The sequence below is a fragment of the Ailuropoda melanoleuca genome, chromosome 8, assembly GCF_002007445.2.
Source record: "Ailuropoda melanoleuca isolate Jingjing chromosome 8, ASM200744v2, whole genome shotgun sequence".
Classification (NCBI taxonomy): Eukaryota; Metazoa; Chordata; class Mammalia; order Carnivora; family Ursidae; genus Ailuropoda; species Ailuropoda melanoleuca.
In genome coordinates, this window is record NC_048225.1 from 83,370,820 (window position 1) to 83,386,926 (window position 16,107).

General features: G+C 36.5%; 1 long non-coding RNA gene across 4 annotated transcripts in view; it reads right to left on the minus strand.

The window, feature by feature from the left end:
- Positions 1–13,570: 13,570 nt before the first annotated feature.
- Positions 13,571–16,107, minus strand: part of LOC105240029 — a 180,196-nt gene continuing 177,659 nt past the window's right edge. For all 4 annotated transcript variants that reach the window (XR_004627272.1, XR_004627271.1, XR_004627270.1 and 1 more), the window contains one exon: positions 13,571–13,687. This is a non-coding gene — a long non-coding RNA (uncharacterized LOC105240029). The remainder of the gene's footprint in view (positions 13,688–16,107) is intronic.

Sequence of the window (16,107 nt, forward strand, 5' to 3'; positions counted from 1 at the left end):
AATTTTGATATTTAGGTAATAGCACCATCCACACAGACCACCTACCTAACATCCTTCCCTGCTTTTCTCTTCCTTGGCCTTCATTTCTGTGATGGCTTCTTCCATATTTCCTCTGACTATACATACCTTGATCTTATCGATTGCTATACCATTATCAAAATCGTGATTTCAAGCATCATTCATGACTCACCTTCTAACTCAACCTATCTTAATACTCACACTTTAACATGTGATTCTAGTTTCACTGAGCCTACTGATCCATTGACCTCTTCACTATTCATTACCCCATTTATCTCATTTCCTTACAATCACGCCTTCATTCCTTGTCTACTCTCTCCCTATTGTACCCAACTGGCACAACTTCTTTTCAGCCATCCTCCTAATGCTTCTTAGTAGCATTCAGCACAAATGTCTATAGTTTCTTTACTGAAAGATTGTTTTTTTCTTGGTTTCTTGGTTTGATACTCTCCTGGTCTTTATCCACCTTCATGGAGTGCTATTACTCAGATTTTAAAAAATCTTTTCATCCTCCATTGTATCTATAAATTGAAGTGTATTGATCTCCCTCTTTATCTGCCCTCTTCTAGGTTAATCCCATCCTTGAAACATTAATTATTGCTCCCAAACTTATTTCTCCAGAACTATCTCAATTGACAACTTACCCACTCAACTACATAAATTTAATGACTTATTTTACAACCTTTGCCCACTTCACACCATATACCCAAAATAATAATCACCCAAGGTTAAGGATGCCACCATCCCCTTGTTCTCAAGCAGAATCTCCTTCATGCCTATAGGCAATCACGCAGCAATCTTGTTGACTATAACCCACAAATTATGTACCTGTCACCTTTTCTCTAACTCCAATACTACCAACCTAGTTGATGCAATTATCTCTTAATTGGCTTTCCTTCTATTCTTGCCTCACTCCAAACCATTCTCCTTATAATGATGAGAGTGGTCACTTTCAACCATACATCAGATAATGTTCTTCTCCTGTTTGAAATCTTCCAATGGCTTCCTATTACACAATGGACAAACCTAAATTCCTTATCCTATCCTAGAGTGTCTCAGTGATCAGTCCCCTGCCTAACTATCTCATCTCATTTACCATAATTTCCTATCTTTGCTCACTCTGCTGCAGCCACATCTGATTTCTCCTGATTTGCTCACCAGCAGAGGTTCTCAAGCCCGTTGCCCCTGTTTCGAATGTTCCTTCTTCAGATTTCCATATGGCTGGTTCCTTCTCAACATCCAAATCTTGGCTCAAATTTTCCCTCTCAGAAAGGCCTTCTCCAACCATCTAAACGACCACCAACTACTAAAGCTCTTTCATCTTCTTTATGGCATTTATTTCTGTTATTATCTTGATTTGTATGTTTATTTGTTATCTGTGTCCCCTCGGTAGAATTTCATGTCTATGAAAGCAAGGACCTTGTTTGCATTATTCACTGCTCTCAGAACAGTGTCTGGTACTTAAAAAGGCATTATGAAATATCCAGTAAGTGAATAAGAATAAGCTTCATGAAAGAAGTAGAATATGTGGTGATTCTTGAAGAAAAAGTAAGATCTTGGAAGACAAAGATATCCACTCTGGAAAAATAGTTCGGCAGTTTCTTCTAAAACTAAAAATTCCCTTACCATGTATATTAGTTTTCTACTGATGCTATGACAAATTACCACAAACTTACTAGCTTCAAACAACACAAATTTATTATCTACAGTCCTGGAGGTTCAGAAGTAAGAAATAGATCTTAGAAGTTAAAATCAAGGTGTCAGCCAGGCTGTGTTTCTTCTGGAGGCTCTAAGGGAGAATCTGTCTCTTGCCTTTTCTGGCTTCTAGAGGCTACCTGCATTACTTGGCTCATGGTCCCTTTCTCTACCTTCAAAGCCAGCAGGGCAACATCTTCTAATATCTCTGACTCTGATCCTCTTGCCTCCCTCCCCAAGGACGTTTTTTTTTATTACTTTGGGCTCATGACGATAATCAGGAAAATCTCCCTTTCTCAAGATCCACTAATTTTTTTCACATATACAAAGTCCCTTGTGCCATGTAAGGCAACATATTGACAGGTTCTAGAGATTAGGGCATGGAAATCTTTGGAGGACCATTATTTTACCTACCACATGATACAATCCAGCAATTGTACTCTTGGGCATTTATCTCAGAAAAATAACCTATATCCATGTAAAGATCTGTATATGAAGGCTCATAGCAACTTGATTCATAATAGCACAAAACTGGAAATAATTCAAATATCCTTCAAATGTTAATGGTTAAATAAACGGTGGCAACCTATGGTATATCCATACCATGGAGTACTATGCAGCAAAACAAACACAACTAATCATACATGCAACAACTTGGATGGAACTTAAGGGAGTCATGCTGAGTGAAAAAAAAGCCAGTCTCTTAAAGTTACCTATTCTATGATTATATGTGTGTGTGTGTGTGTGTGTGTGTGTGTGTGTGTGTATAACATTCTTGAAATAATAACGAAACCATAAGGATAGAGAACAGATCTGTGGTTACCAAATTAGAAATTGCGGGGTAGCTATCTATAGCTATAAAGGAGTAGCATGAGGGAGACTTGTGCTGATTGAATTTTTTACAACTTGATTGAAGTGGTAGTTACACAAAGCTACAGATATGACATAATTGACTAGAACTATGCACACACACTCACACAAATGCATGTTTAAATGGTGAAATCTGAATAAGCTCTATGGATTGTACTAAGGTAAATTTCCTGATTTTCACATTGGACTATAATGTAAGATGCCAACTTCAGAGGAGGTGGTCTGAAGGTTGTATGGTACCTCCCTCTACATTTCTTTGCAACTTCCTGTGAATTTATAGTTATTTCAAAATAAAAAGTTTTTCTTAAAAGAAGGAAGAGATTCCATTCTTGGTGGCAAGAATAGGTTTATAGACCACTTTTGTATCATTTGATTTCCTTGACCCTTATCCACACTGCCACAATAGACTGTCCTAGAGAGGACACCCAACAAGCTGGGAAAATAAAAATTTCTCTCCAAAAAATTTAGAATTAGGATGGAGATTGAACCTGGGGTAGGCAAAGAATTTAAGATCCATCAAGTACTAACCCTAAAAGATAAAAACACTAATGAAGTTTAGTTCATAAAATTAGAAAAGTTGCTCATCAAAAGATGATGCTAGGAAAATGAATAGACATGCCACAGACTCAGAAAATGGTCATAACACACACATCTAACAAGGACTGGAATATAGAACATATAAATAACTCTAAACTGTAAAAATAGTAACAGTATAAAAAGCAAAAGACATAAGCAGAAACTTGCTGAGGAAGATATATAAATATCTAATAAGTACATGAAAATATGTTCAACATCATTAGTCATCAGGGACATGAAAATTAAAACCACAGTAAGATACTACTAGACACCTATTAGATTCATTAAAATTTAAAAGATTAACTGTAATGGTTAATTTTATGTGACAACTTGGCTAAGATATGGTACCCATTTGGTCAAACACCAGTCTAGATGTTGCTGTGAAAGAATTTTTAGATGTTATTAACATTGAAATCAATAGACTTTGAGTAAAGCATATCATTCTCTATACTATGGTGAACCTCATGCAATCAGTTGAAAGCCTTAAGAAGCAAAGACTGACATTTCACCAAAGAGAATTCTCCTTAAGACAGCAACATAGGAGCTCTACTTGAGTTTCCAGCCTGCCGCCCTGAAGAACTTAGACTTGACATCAACTTGTATCTGAATTTCTAGCCTGCTGGCCTGCCCTGCAGATTTCAGACATCCCAGCCTCCACAGTCCCTTAAAATCTCTGTCCCTCTCTCTCACTTATTTGTAAAACTGAACTCCTGATGTTCCCTCACTTTCCTTCTCAATTTTGCAAATAAGCAAAATCGAGAAAGAGAGAGAGAAATAGAACCAGTATGTATTATTGGTTCTGGAGAACTGCAACTAATACAGCAACAGTACCACATGACAAAATGGAATGCTATTTTTCAGTAAAAAGTAATGAACTACTGATACATTCAATAACATGGATGGATCTCAAAAACATGTGGGGGGGAAGGCACAAAGGAATACCTATTGTGTGACTCCAGTTATATAAAATTCTATAAGGAACTATCTAGAAAGAAAGTAATCAAGAATCATGGTTGAGGGAAGAGGGAGTATCCAGGATTACCTGGGAAGGTGAATAAATAACAAAGCTTTCTAAGGTAGTAGAGTAGTTTGAGTGACACAGGGATATCTGTCCTAAAAACTCATTGAACTGTCCACATAAGCATGTGCATTTTGAGGAATGTAAATTATACCCCAATAAAAAATGAAAATATGCTGGGACTGGATAGATAATTCCCAACAATACCTTTTTGGTCTACATTTATTTTCTACATATATTTGTTATCTATTATACTCATCATCTTATTGTAAATGCTATTTTTTATTCTGCATGACAATCCATGGAGAAAATATTGTTACTACCATTTTACTAAGGTGGAAACAGGCTTCGAACCATTACTCAAGTACCCACAGAGCTCAGATCTGTTTAATTTCAAAGCTCTTTCAACTATAAGGCACAGCGTGGACAAAATTGATCCTTTGTTAATATTTCGATAGTTACACAAATATTTCCCTGGCTGAGAAAAAGATCAGATTTTCACCTTGCATTCTTCTTTTCTTGAGAAATATTACAATTATGTAACTATATGACTGTATTAAAGATAACTGTATAAAGAGATGACATGACTTCCTTCAGTCACTGAAAACATCAGTTTTTAAAACTTTGTCTAACAAGAGACTAACCAACCCTCAAACCACTTCCTTTTATTTTGCCTTTAGAGATATGAAAAAGTAGCTAACAAGGGAAGTCAATGAAATGCAAATCTCATATTTGAATGCAGCTATTATCATATCTTTCAGTTTTCTTCTTATTAGGAGAAATAATGATATTTCTTTTCTCTCTCTCTCTCTGTTTGTTCCATTATTTAAATGTGACTACTTTGTATCCATTTACCTTCTCTAACACAATTTAATGAATTAAAACACATAACATACACACACACAGAATTATGTCCTCCATATCCACCTTCTTCCAAAAAGCTTAGCTCCATAACCTAAAGTGGGGTCCTATCTTTTCTCTATCCCTCCTCCTAAAAACATTGGACCAATATCTGTACTTTAAGTGTCCTGGTTATACTATACACTAAATATCAATTTGGGATTGGATTTGCTGATTTCCAGCTTATGTAGACTTTTTTCTTCTTAATGTGAAATGTTGGAACTATAGTATGTTAGACCTATAGCAAAGATTAGGTGGCATGTACATGGGCCACCCTACTCTTTATAAATGGAAATGTTCCTGGCATATCATAACCAATTCCTGTATATAGATTTAAGTATGCACATCACTTATATGAAGCAACTTATTTAATAATCACAACAATTAAATGAGTAAGGAAAATTCAAAGCAAACCATTACAAAGTTAAAATAATTGCTATAAATTTCTTGTTCATGTACTTTATTCACAAGAAAGCATGTCAGGACCTCAATGAAAGGCAATTTCTATTTGGTTGGGGCACTTACTGGTAGCCTGGTATTCAGGAAGACTAAAAAAAGGAAAAGTAAATACACCATTCAAAATTAAAACCTAGAGTTATATGTGGCTATTCCATATTTCACACTCTCTGCATGATCACTTTAGTAATCAAGAAACCGTTACCTATCACTTTCAAAATTTACCTTCTGATGTTCCCTCACTTTCCTTCATTCATAGATATAGATAGATATCTTCAACATGTGTTAGAATTTATTTAATAATTATATTTTAAGAACTTTATATCACAGACTAGGGAACTCAGAGCTGTTTCATTTCCTATAGTTTTCAACAAAGCTGAGGTTAAAAAAAAAAGTTTTGAAATCACAGTTGTCTACCAACTCCATCTCCAAATCCAGTGTACTATTAAGGACTCAAACTTTTGCAGAGTTAGCCACAGTCTGGCTCTGAAGGGGCGGGAATTGTTTAAGATGAACAGTAAATGGTTTGGGTTTGGTAAATCATTCCACTTTTTAAGCCAGACATAAAACACTACTTTCAAGGACCCTCAATAAACACAATTGGCATTCAAAAGTGATCAGATTGCTTTCACTATAATAATTAATTTAAATGCCTAAATTAAGTAAAATTTATTTCAGCATTCTATGTAAATTCACTCAGAAAAAGAAATGGTCACTCTACCTATAAGCTGAAGCCATGGAAAATCTTCAGAGAAAAGATCATTTGATAAAATAAAGATCACAGGAAGAGTTATCTTCAGTTTCCTTCCCCATTTCTTTCATAGATCTCTCATCACTGAGACCAAATGGAAGATGCTTAAGGTGTGAGTTGGTCTTGTGCCTCAGCCTCTAATGCTTCAACTCCCCCTGCCTCTGTGTCTTTGTGTGAGTGAACTCTGTCCAGAGAACACTCACTTGCTCTTTCATGTTCCATCGTGCGTGACTTTCCCTAGCTATTACTCAATACATGTGCATGATGACCACATTCACAAAACACAGGGTGGGATATGTTTTACATGAAGGAGTGTTTTCCACTCACATAGTACTCGGAAAGAGGCAAGGAAGAAAGGCCAAGGGGTAAACAATCTTTCTCTGAAAGCAAAACACAGTTGGAGGTGATGCAAAGGACAAGACTGTTTCTTTCACCCACACCCTGAAACCTACCATTAAAATGTAAATTTTCTGTAACATTATCATGGTATATTTTACTTAGACTTGACTTAACACTATTGAGTAAATAATTCTAAATATCGGGTTACTGAAAGTCTGTTTAAGTTGGAAGAAGGCTGTTTCAAAGACAGAGAATGAGAGCCTTTGAATGTCAGAAACAGTATAATTGTACTAAAGCTCCAACTTTGGGGAATTTAACACCAAATAGATTGATGCGGCCCTCCCTTTTCTCATATTAATTCTCTTTATTATTTAAAAGGTGATATAGATCATATATATTCCTAATAAAGTGAATTTGCATAAATAGGTTAATTCAGAACATGATTTCTATTTTATGTTTAGAAATTTATATGGGGCGCCTGGGTGGCACAGCGGTTAAGCGTCTGCCTTCAGCTCAGGGCGTGATCCCAGCGTTATGGGATCGAGCCCCCACATCAGGCTCTTCTGCTACAAGCCTGCTTCTTCCTCTCCCACTCCCCCTGCTTGTGTTCCCTCTCTCGCTGGCTGTCTCTATCTCTGTCGAATAAATAAAATCTTAAAAAAAAAAAAAAGAAATTTATAGCATCACTTGAAATAGCTAGAGGTATCCATGGGAATTATAAAACAATTGTGAATCTCTAGATTAAGTTTACTTAACTCAGATCTTACAAGTCAAGAACATGACTTTTCACATCCCTGAGTATAATGACAGAGCGGTGCACTGGCTAGATGCTTGCAGCCAGAGCATGGGCTTGGGAGTTGGGCATATCTGGGCTTGACCACTTTCTGGCAGTGTCGTTAATAAGAGCCTCACATTCCTCACCTTTGAAAGGTAAAATGGAGACAGTGATGCCTACTGTAATTCATGGCAAATCGCTGTTCTTTTTTTTTCATTTCTCTAGTCACATAATAAATAGTGTTAATGATAATACCGAGAAAATAAATCAGAGAAAGTGGAAGTAAGTAATTTGAGGCTCTGACATTGACTTTCTGTGACATAAAGAACGAGAAATCCCTCTGGGTTTCATTTTTTTCAATTATACTATGAGAAGTTTTAGAAAAGGCTACATAACTCATCTCACATCTGACTCCTAAAGTAACTTAATATCTACATGTCCTGTGGTAACAATATAGTTCAAACAACAATGTTGTTTAGTCAGTTTAATGGGTATAAGAAACGGGATAAGATGCTTTACAGCTCGGGAAGGTTTACCCTGTCATACTATCATAGGAAACATTACTTAGAGTGTTTCTTACCTTGGTAGTTGTGGTAGACAGAATCATGCCCCCCACCTCCGCAAAATTGTTCAAATCCTAATTACCGGAATCGGTCATATATTACATAACAAAAGCTGCAGAGGAATGAAGGTTGCTAATCATCTGACCTTAAAATAAAGATCATCCTGGATTATCCAATGTAATCACAAGAGTCCTTCTATGTGAAAGAGGGAGGCAGAAGAGCCAGTGTCAAAGTGATGCAATGTGAGAAAGACTCAACCAGCTACTACTGCCCTTGAAGATGGAGGGAACCAGGGACAAAGGAAATTGGGAAGCCTGTAGGAACTGGAAGAGGCAAGAAAACTTATTCTCCCATCAGCTTCCAGAAAAGAAGGCACATCTTGATTTTAGCCCAACATGACCCATTTAGGACTTCCAAACTACAGGCCTGTAAAATAAGAAATTTGTGTCATTAAAGCCGCCAAATTGGAGGTAATATTGTTGCAGCAACAATAGGAAACCAACACAGTAGTTAATGAGGACAAGAGAAGAATAGATTGGGAGTAACAGGACCCACCCCCTAAACTGAAAAGTATGCATATAAATTACTCAACATAGGTATACATAGATAGATGGTTCCCCACTTATGATGGTTCAACTTAATGATTTTTCAACTTTATGATGGTGCATTCAGTAGACACTGTACTTCAAATTTTGAATTTTGATCTTTTCCTGAGCAATGCTCTGTTGTGATGCTGGGTGGCAGCAGTGATGTAGCCCCATTATAAGTCAAGGAAGATATGTACAACAAATTGTATAGTGCATTTTGAGCTCAGTCTCTTTCTAGTACATGTTCATGGTATGGTCCTTTTTTTTTTTTTTTAAAGATTTTATTTATTTATTTATTTATTTATTTATTTATTTATTTATTATTTATTATTTATTCAACAGAGATAGAGACAGCCAGCGAGAGAGGGAACACAAGCAGGGGGAGTGGGAGAGGAAGAAGCAGGCTCATAGCAGAGGAGCCTGATGTGGGGCTCGATCCCATAATGCCGGGATCACGCCCTGAGCCGAAGGCAGACGCTTAACCACTGTGCCACCCAGGCGCCCCTATTATTCTCTCTTTAGTTAAGTGTTTATACAGAATTGTGGTATTCATTTTTCTGTACTTACCATGAAGCTCAGTACTTTGAATATCCAAAATACTTCTTACTAGTTTTTTTTTTTTGAGTGGATATGCCATATCTAGCATCAAAAGAGACTTGCAAATCAGAAGAGTAAGTCACTTAGGTAAGATAGAGAAAGTTACTGCCTAATGGATGGACTCTTTTGCTGTCATCAAATATTTTTAAATCTGATAAAAGCTATATATCTAAAACAAAAAATAGCAACAACACAAAAATTGTCATAAAACTTCAAATAGTTCTTTAAGCCCCTGAACATGATCCAAGTTAAGAACTTCAGAGAACTGGATGCTCCTGCCGTAAAAGGGAATATGTAACAACTTGGAAAAGACTTGAGACATGTCCAAGGAGGGAGTGTAGTAATATCACAGAAAAAGCTTTCAACTGAGAATCAAGTAACTAAAAATTCAGTTTCGCCACGAATTTTTTTAACAAGTTATTTAAAAGATTTTGGTAAAAAACATCAGAGGAAAGGTTGATCTTCATTATCTTTAGGTCCCTTTTAATCCTGATTTCTATCATTCTCTTTGGATCTTTTATTTGTTGTATAAAATAAGGGTGTTGGTGTTATGGACTGAATGTCTGTATTTCCCCAAAAATGAATATGTTGAAGTTCTAATCCCCAGTGTGGCTGTATTTGGAGATGGTGCCTCTAAAGAAGACATTAAAATTAAACAAGGTCACAAAGTTGGGGTCCTGATCTAATAGGATTAATTATAGTTGGAATATCCACACAATGGGATATTATTCAGTGCTAAAAAGATATGAGCTATTGAGCTATGAAAAGACATGGAGAAAACTTGAATGCATATTACTAAGTGAGAAGGTGGCCTTCTATAAGCCAGGAAGAACGCCTTCTTAAGAAACCGAATTTGCTGGTACCTTGACCTTGAACTTCTCAGCCTTCAGAATGTTGAGAAATAAATTTCTGTTGTTTAAGACATTCAGTCTGTAGTATTTTGTTATGGCAGCCCAAGCTGACTAATACAGTTGGAGAAGCCCTAAGGTTTTAGTGTCATTCCTATTTCCATAATGTCACGAATCTCTAAATAGTCCAATTTAGGCCCATTGTAAGAAACAACTAGAGATGGGCATCCTTTGCATCTTTTGCAAAATGATTCATATTAGGGGGGTATCACATATTAGGTTTCCCATATTTGGTAAACTTTTGTATCTCTGAATGTACTTTTACCAATGAGAAAAAAAAATGTGCACTAGATTGACTAAAGATGATCATTTAAGAGAGAAGGAAGCATCATTTAAAATACCTTTCAATGCATTGCTTTAAAACAAAAGCAATGTGAATCACTGTCACTTTTTGGCATTTGTGACCAAAAAGTTGAAAAACAGGATTGTTCTTACATCCACAGTCAAGGCTAGGTTAAGACATCCCAATGCCTTAAATTAAGGAAAATGTGATAGCTTGAAAAAAGAAAAAGATTATTGTTACAGAAAATGCACCAATAAAATGAACATTTAATATTCCAGCAAGTGCTTCCTCTTTTAGTTACTTTGACAATATCTTAAAATTCTTTTTTGTCTTTGCATTTTGAGACAATAAATCTAAAACAAAAGATTTTTAAATTGTTTAAAACACATCCTTGAACTATGCCTACTTTTGTGTTGTAAAATGGCTCCAACAATTACATTTTCACCTCTTTAAATCTTTTCAAATTTTGGGTATAAGACTTTCATTACAAATTTCCAATCCAATGACAGAAATTGTCCAACTTCCTGAATAAAGAGGTAAGCCTGTATTTCCCCATAGAATATATATAAATACCTTGGACATTCACTGTATCACTCAAAATAAGACATTTGGTTGTCATTACCTTTATAGGACAAGATATTGATTAATTTATAATGTCTATTTTCTCACATAAAATAAGAAAAAGAAAAATTTCACACAAAAATTGCAAAACCACTTATTATAAAGTTATCTTCGTAAGAATAAATATAAAAATATGTCAAATGTTCCTGACTCAAGAGTTATAACTATGCACAAAAATAATAGAAGGAAAAGTAAAAAAGGACATACAGCTCTCTTCAAAGGGCAGAAAGCACCTCTTAAGTTTGTTTGAAAAATTAGCAAAATGCTAACTGTATCCACATGTACAATTTTATTCAATATTTATACAATGTAATTTGTTAGAAAAATAATTTGTTTGACTTTGTTTTGTTCTATTATGAAAGTTTCATTATACATTGGGTGATATATAGATTTACACATGCTTTGTGTGAAATTTTTTATAGTCTATATCAACCGATTTAAACACAACATGTTCCGGGGCACTTGGGTGGTGCTGCTGATTAAGCATCTGCCTCTTGGTTTCGGCTCAGGCCCTGATCTCAGGATCGTGAGATTGATCCCCTCGTCTGGTTCTGCAATCAGCATGGAATCTGCTTGAGATTCTCTCTCCTTCTCCCTCCACCCTTCAAGCTCATGCTCTCTTCTCTCAAATAAACAAATAAATAAATAAACGCAATATGTTCCCAAAGATAATTTGATGCTGCTTACAACAATTAGAAATGATGGGGAGAAAAAGTTTACTAATAAACAAATGAAACTAATAATGCAGACTAAAGTAAAAAACAGAAAAAGGAAAGAAAAAAACAAAATTAAGCTAACTCTACTCTTTGACTGGAATTTTTCAGGGTGTTTTCCAGTAAGTGGTTTTGAACAACCTAATTTCTGATGGCCTAGGAAAGAATTTGACCAAAGACAGAGATTGTACAAAGATGGTTGTTGCTTAGAAAACTTTGGAGCAAAAACTATCCATATAATATTAAAGTTTATTTCTGTTAAAGTAATTCTATCCAGAGCTTGAGTTGTATGATCCAGGTACATAGATCTCCAAGAATAAACATTTCTAAATTAGGTGCAGGTTGATGCCCTGTTTCTCAATTATATGAGAAAGGAGTCAAACTAGAAAGGAATTCTGCATTGTAATGAGATGTGGAGCTTCTGTAACATATAAATCTTTAAGAAGTATAAATGCCTATGATGCTTGGCAAGTGATATCAATGGCTTTACTCTTGTAAAGCAGGAAGTACTATTAACAACAACAAAGTATCTGAGGTCCTGTGAATCAAATTTGTATCCCCTCTGTTTTAGTCAGGGTTTGCCAGAGACACAGATCAATAGGAAATTATATTTATATTATTCCTGGAGACCCAGGAAGGTCTTTGATGTAATTCAGTGCGATTCCAGAGGCCTGAGGACTAGGGAAGCTGAAGGTGTAAATTCCAGTCTTAGGCCTGAAGAAGATGAGACGAGATTTCTCAACTCAAGCAGGCAGGCAGGAAACATAAAGGGGCAAATACCTCCTTCCCCAGCTTTTTGTTCTATTTAGGCTTTCAACAGATTGGACGATTCCAATCACTTGAGGGAGGACAATCTATGGAGTCCACCAATTCAAATGCTAAACTCATCTGGAAACATCCTCATAGACACCCCCAGAAATAATGTTTAATCTGGGCATTCTGTGGCCAGTCAAGTTGACATATAAAGTTAACTATCAAGGGAGACAAATCATAAGAGACTCTTAATCTTAGGAAACAAACTGAAAGTTGCTGGAGGGGAGGGGGTGGGGGGATGGGGTAGCTGGGTGTTGAACATTGGGGAGGGTATGTGTTGTGGTGAGCACTGGGTGTTGTGTAAGACTAATGAATCACAGAACTGTACCCCTGAAACAAATAATGCATTATATGTTAATTTAAAAAAAAGGAAGTTAACTATCACACTCTGTAACACCCTAAAATTTTGAAGAACCAAAGGTACCGAAAAGAGATCCTAGTACTGGTAATAAAGACCGCCTTCTAATACCTGCCATGTTTCATAGAACCTAAGATGCTATGGAATCAAAGATGTACCATTATTTTCTGTATAACCAAGAAAATGAAAACAATGCCAGTCAACCATAAAATACAAACTAGTTTCTGGTATGTAAAATGCAAACATAAAATATGCATCTAAGAATCTATGAAATACTGCTATGAAATACATACTTACTGTTTGAAAATTGCTACCTGCACAAATCACTGCAGAAACAGGAAAGCAAGGGCCTAGAAATTTCATAAAATATGATGAAATGTGACAGAAATCTGTGGTCTAATCGATGCTTCTAAACTACTGAAGAGAATATATCAGCCAAAGGGATGTGCTCTGTTTGTAGTCCAGAAAGAGGTGACCTGACAAGCAAAAATGTGTCTGCAGCATTACTGACACAGGTTTAAGGTAAAACAGAACTCTGACCCACTGGGAAATTATGTTCCCAGAATGCCATATTAATATAATTCCCCTGAATCTATGCTTCTATTAAGAAACTCAAACTCACATTTTATCAAGGAGAAAAATATAGTTGTAATATTGAGGGGATATTGGCAGACTATTAAGTTTCTAACTTGCAGAAGCTAAAAATTGCTTTTTGAAAAAGTGCGTACCTAGGGGCGCGCCTGGGTTGCTCAGTTGGTTAAGCATCCAACTCTTGATTTCAGTTCAGGTCATGACCTCAGTGTTTCAGGATTTCTTTTCCTTTGTTGCCCTTTGGTTCTTGGTCAGCTGCATGGGAGAACGAAGAGGTAGATCAGATGAAGAGTGGTGGACAGCAAAGCAAAGTTTATTGCCTGACGGTACAAAGCTCCAGAAGAGGGAGGGGACCAGAGAGGCCTGCCAATAGTGCTTCTAAGTCTAGTGGTTTTTATGAGAATATTGGTAGGCTGTCTTAATCTGATTAACCCTCCCTGCGCCTGTCACCCAATCAGGTTTTTGTCCATGTGCTCATCTATGATCAGGTAGTTATTTACTTGGGAAAGAGTGGAGGGCTCCTTTCAGGGTGGTGTCGAATACCAGGATGGGTTTTTTTTCCTTTTAAGGGTAGTTTCCTTTTAGGNCTCAGTATGGAGTCTGCTTGTCCCTCTCCCTCTGCTCCTCCCCCTGCTCAAATGCGCTCTCTCTCTCAAATTTAAAAAAAAAAAAGTATGCACATATACGTGTGTGTGTGTGTGTGTGTGTGTGTGTGTATTACATATGAAAATCAATCTGCATTTTTGTGAATTTGGGGGATCGAAGTCAGTGGAATTGAAAGAATTCTGGTAGCAAATGGTCTCCTCTGGATGTTTTCTTAACTTAAAGCAGGTAATTCAAACTATTTAAACCATATGGGTTCCTGGACCCCATTAGGCAGAATCCTAGTGTCTACAAAATACTAAGTTAGTAATAAAGGACTATAGAATCAGAAGAAGAAATGAACTTCAGGACTGAAGGGAGGCATATACTAGCAGGATTACTTTTACTGCATGTTATGAGAGGAAAAAAAGTCCTAAACTTTGCACTAATTGTGGGCACTGATCACAAACATAGGACCACCCATGGAGAACCAGAATATAAATTTGTTTTCATTACAACTCCAGTGTTTTGTGTTTTTTTTGGAGGGGCTGCAGTGTGAACAGTTTAGGTAAAGGGTGGGTGTGGAAATATTTATAAAGGAACATAAATAAAATGAGTTCTTAAGTAACTTCCTCTGAATGAATCTGACTAATCTTGCCAATGTTTTCTTGGCTTCTAAGCAATCTTTATCAAACCAGGAAGTGGGTCAGCCAGACCTGGCACAGACAAGACAATCAGTTGGTATGCAAACAACTGAAAGACTTCTGTAAATCAGTAGGGGACTTATAAAATTTCTTAGACTTGAAAGGTTGCTTGTCACATCTCAGAGCCTCTCCCCATCTTTTCATTTTCCTTTACCCTGAATTCATTGATGCAATTGGGTATGCACACAAATGAAGCATTTGAAATACTAAAGAGCAATTTAGTAAGAAAGTAGAGATTTTCTTTTTTTTTTCCAAGGTTTTATTTATTTATTTGAGAAGGAGAAAGAGAGAGAGAGCATGCACAGGGGAGAGGCAAAGAGAGAGAGAGAAGCAGACTCCCCACTGAGCAGGGAGCCTGATGCGGGCTCAATCCCAGGACGCTGAGATCATGATGTGAGCCAAAGGCAGATGCTCAACCGACTGAGCCACCCAGGCGCCCCGAAAGTAGAGATTTTCAACACTACATAAAATGTCTACCATGTAGATGAAGCTAAACAGAGAAGAAATATAGTAATAATGCTTTGTTAAAAATATGATTCTTCCTAGATTGATCCTAAGAGCTGCTACTTACAAACAGCCCACTTTAGTTACAGGTGAGTACAGTGGGATATTTCATTGAATAAAGTAGCAAATCCTAGAGGTGTGGTCTACCAACTCCCTAGTCCACATTATTTTTGGACAATTCTTAATTGGACATGAAGGATTTTAATACATGGCTCAGAGTCTTGTACCTCTGCCCCGCCCCCACCTTGCCAAAACTCTTGCCCACCTTTTAGAAGATTACAAGGACTGTCCAGATAACCCAGTCAATGGTCCATGATTTTCAGTACTACTCCATTTCAGTCAGCATTTCCCCCTTTCCCCCAAGGCAACCGTTATCATTTAGCTCTGTACTAGCTCATCAAATTTAACCCATGATCTTTCAACTGACTTCTGTACCACTTCTCTCCCACTTTAACTCGTACCTCATTACATTCCTACTTCATGTAGGCTTCATCCCTTATTCCTTGATTTTATTTCAGCCAGTCTTTTTTTTGAGGTTTTTTTCTTCCTGATCAACATTCTCATCACCCAGAGATAACTATTCCTAATATTTTGGTATATAAGGACATTACAATAGTATCTTAACTTAGAACAGAAATTTTATTTCTTTTTTTATGAACTCAAAACCATGAATTCTTTATTGCTTATAATTTTAAATCTTGAAGAAAACTATCTCAACTGTTAAGTCTACATCTTATGCCACTAATTGGGGTGGGATAGGATTTCACAACTGGGCCTTCAATGCATCAGGAATTCATTGAAAGAAAACTCTTTTGCAAGCTAATAGCTGAGAAGCAGCAAAGAAGGAGGTGGTATAGGTTAGGCAGATTAGCAGGACATCAATTG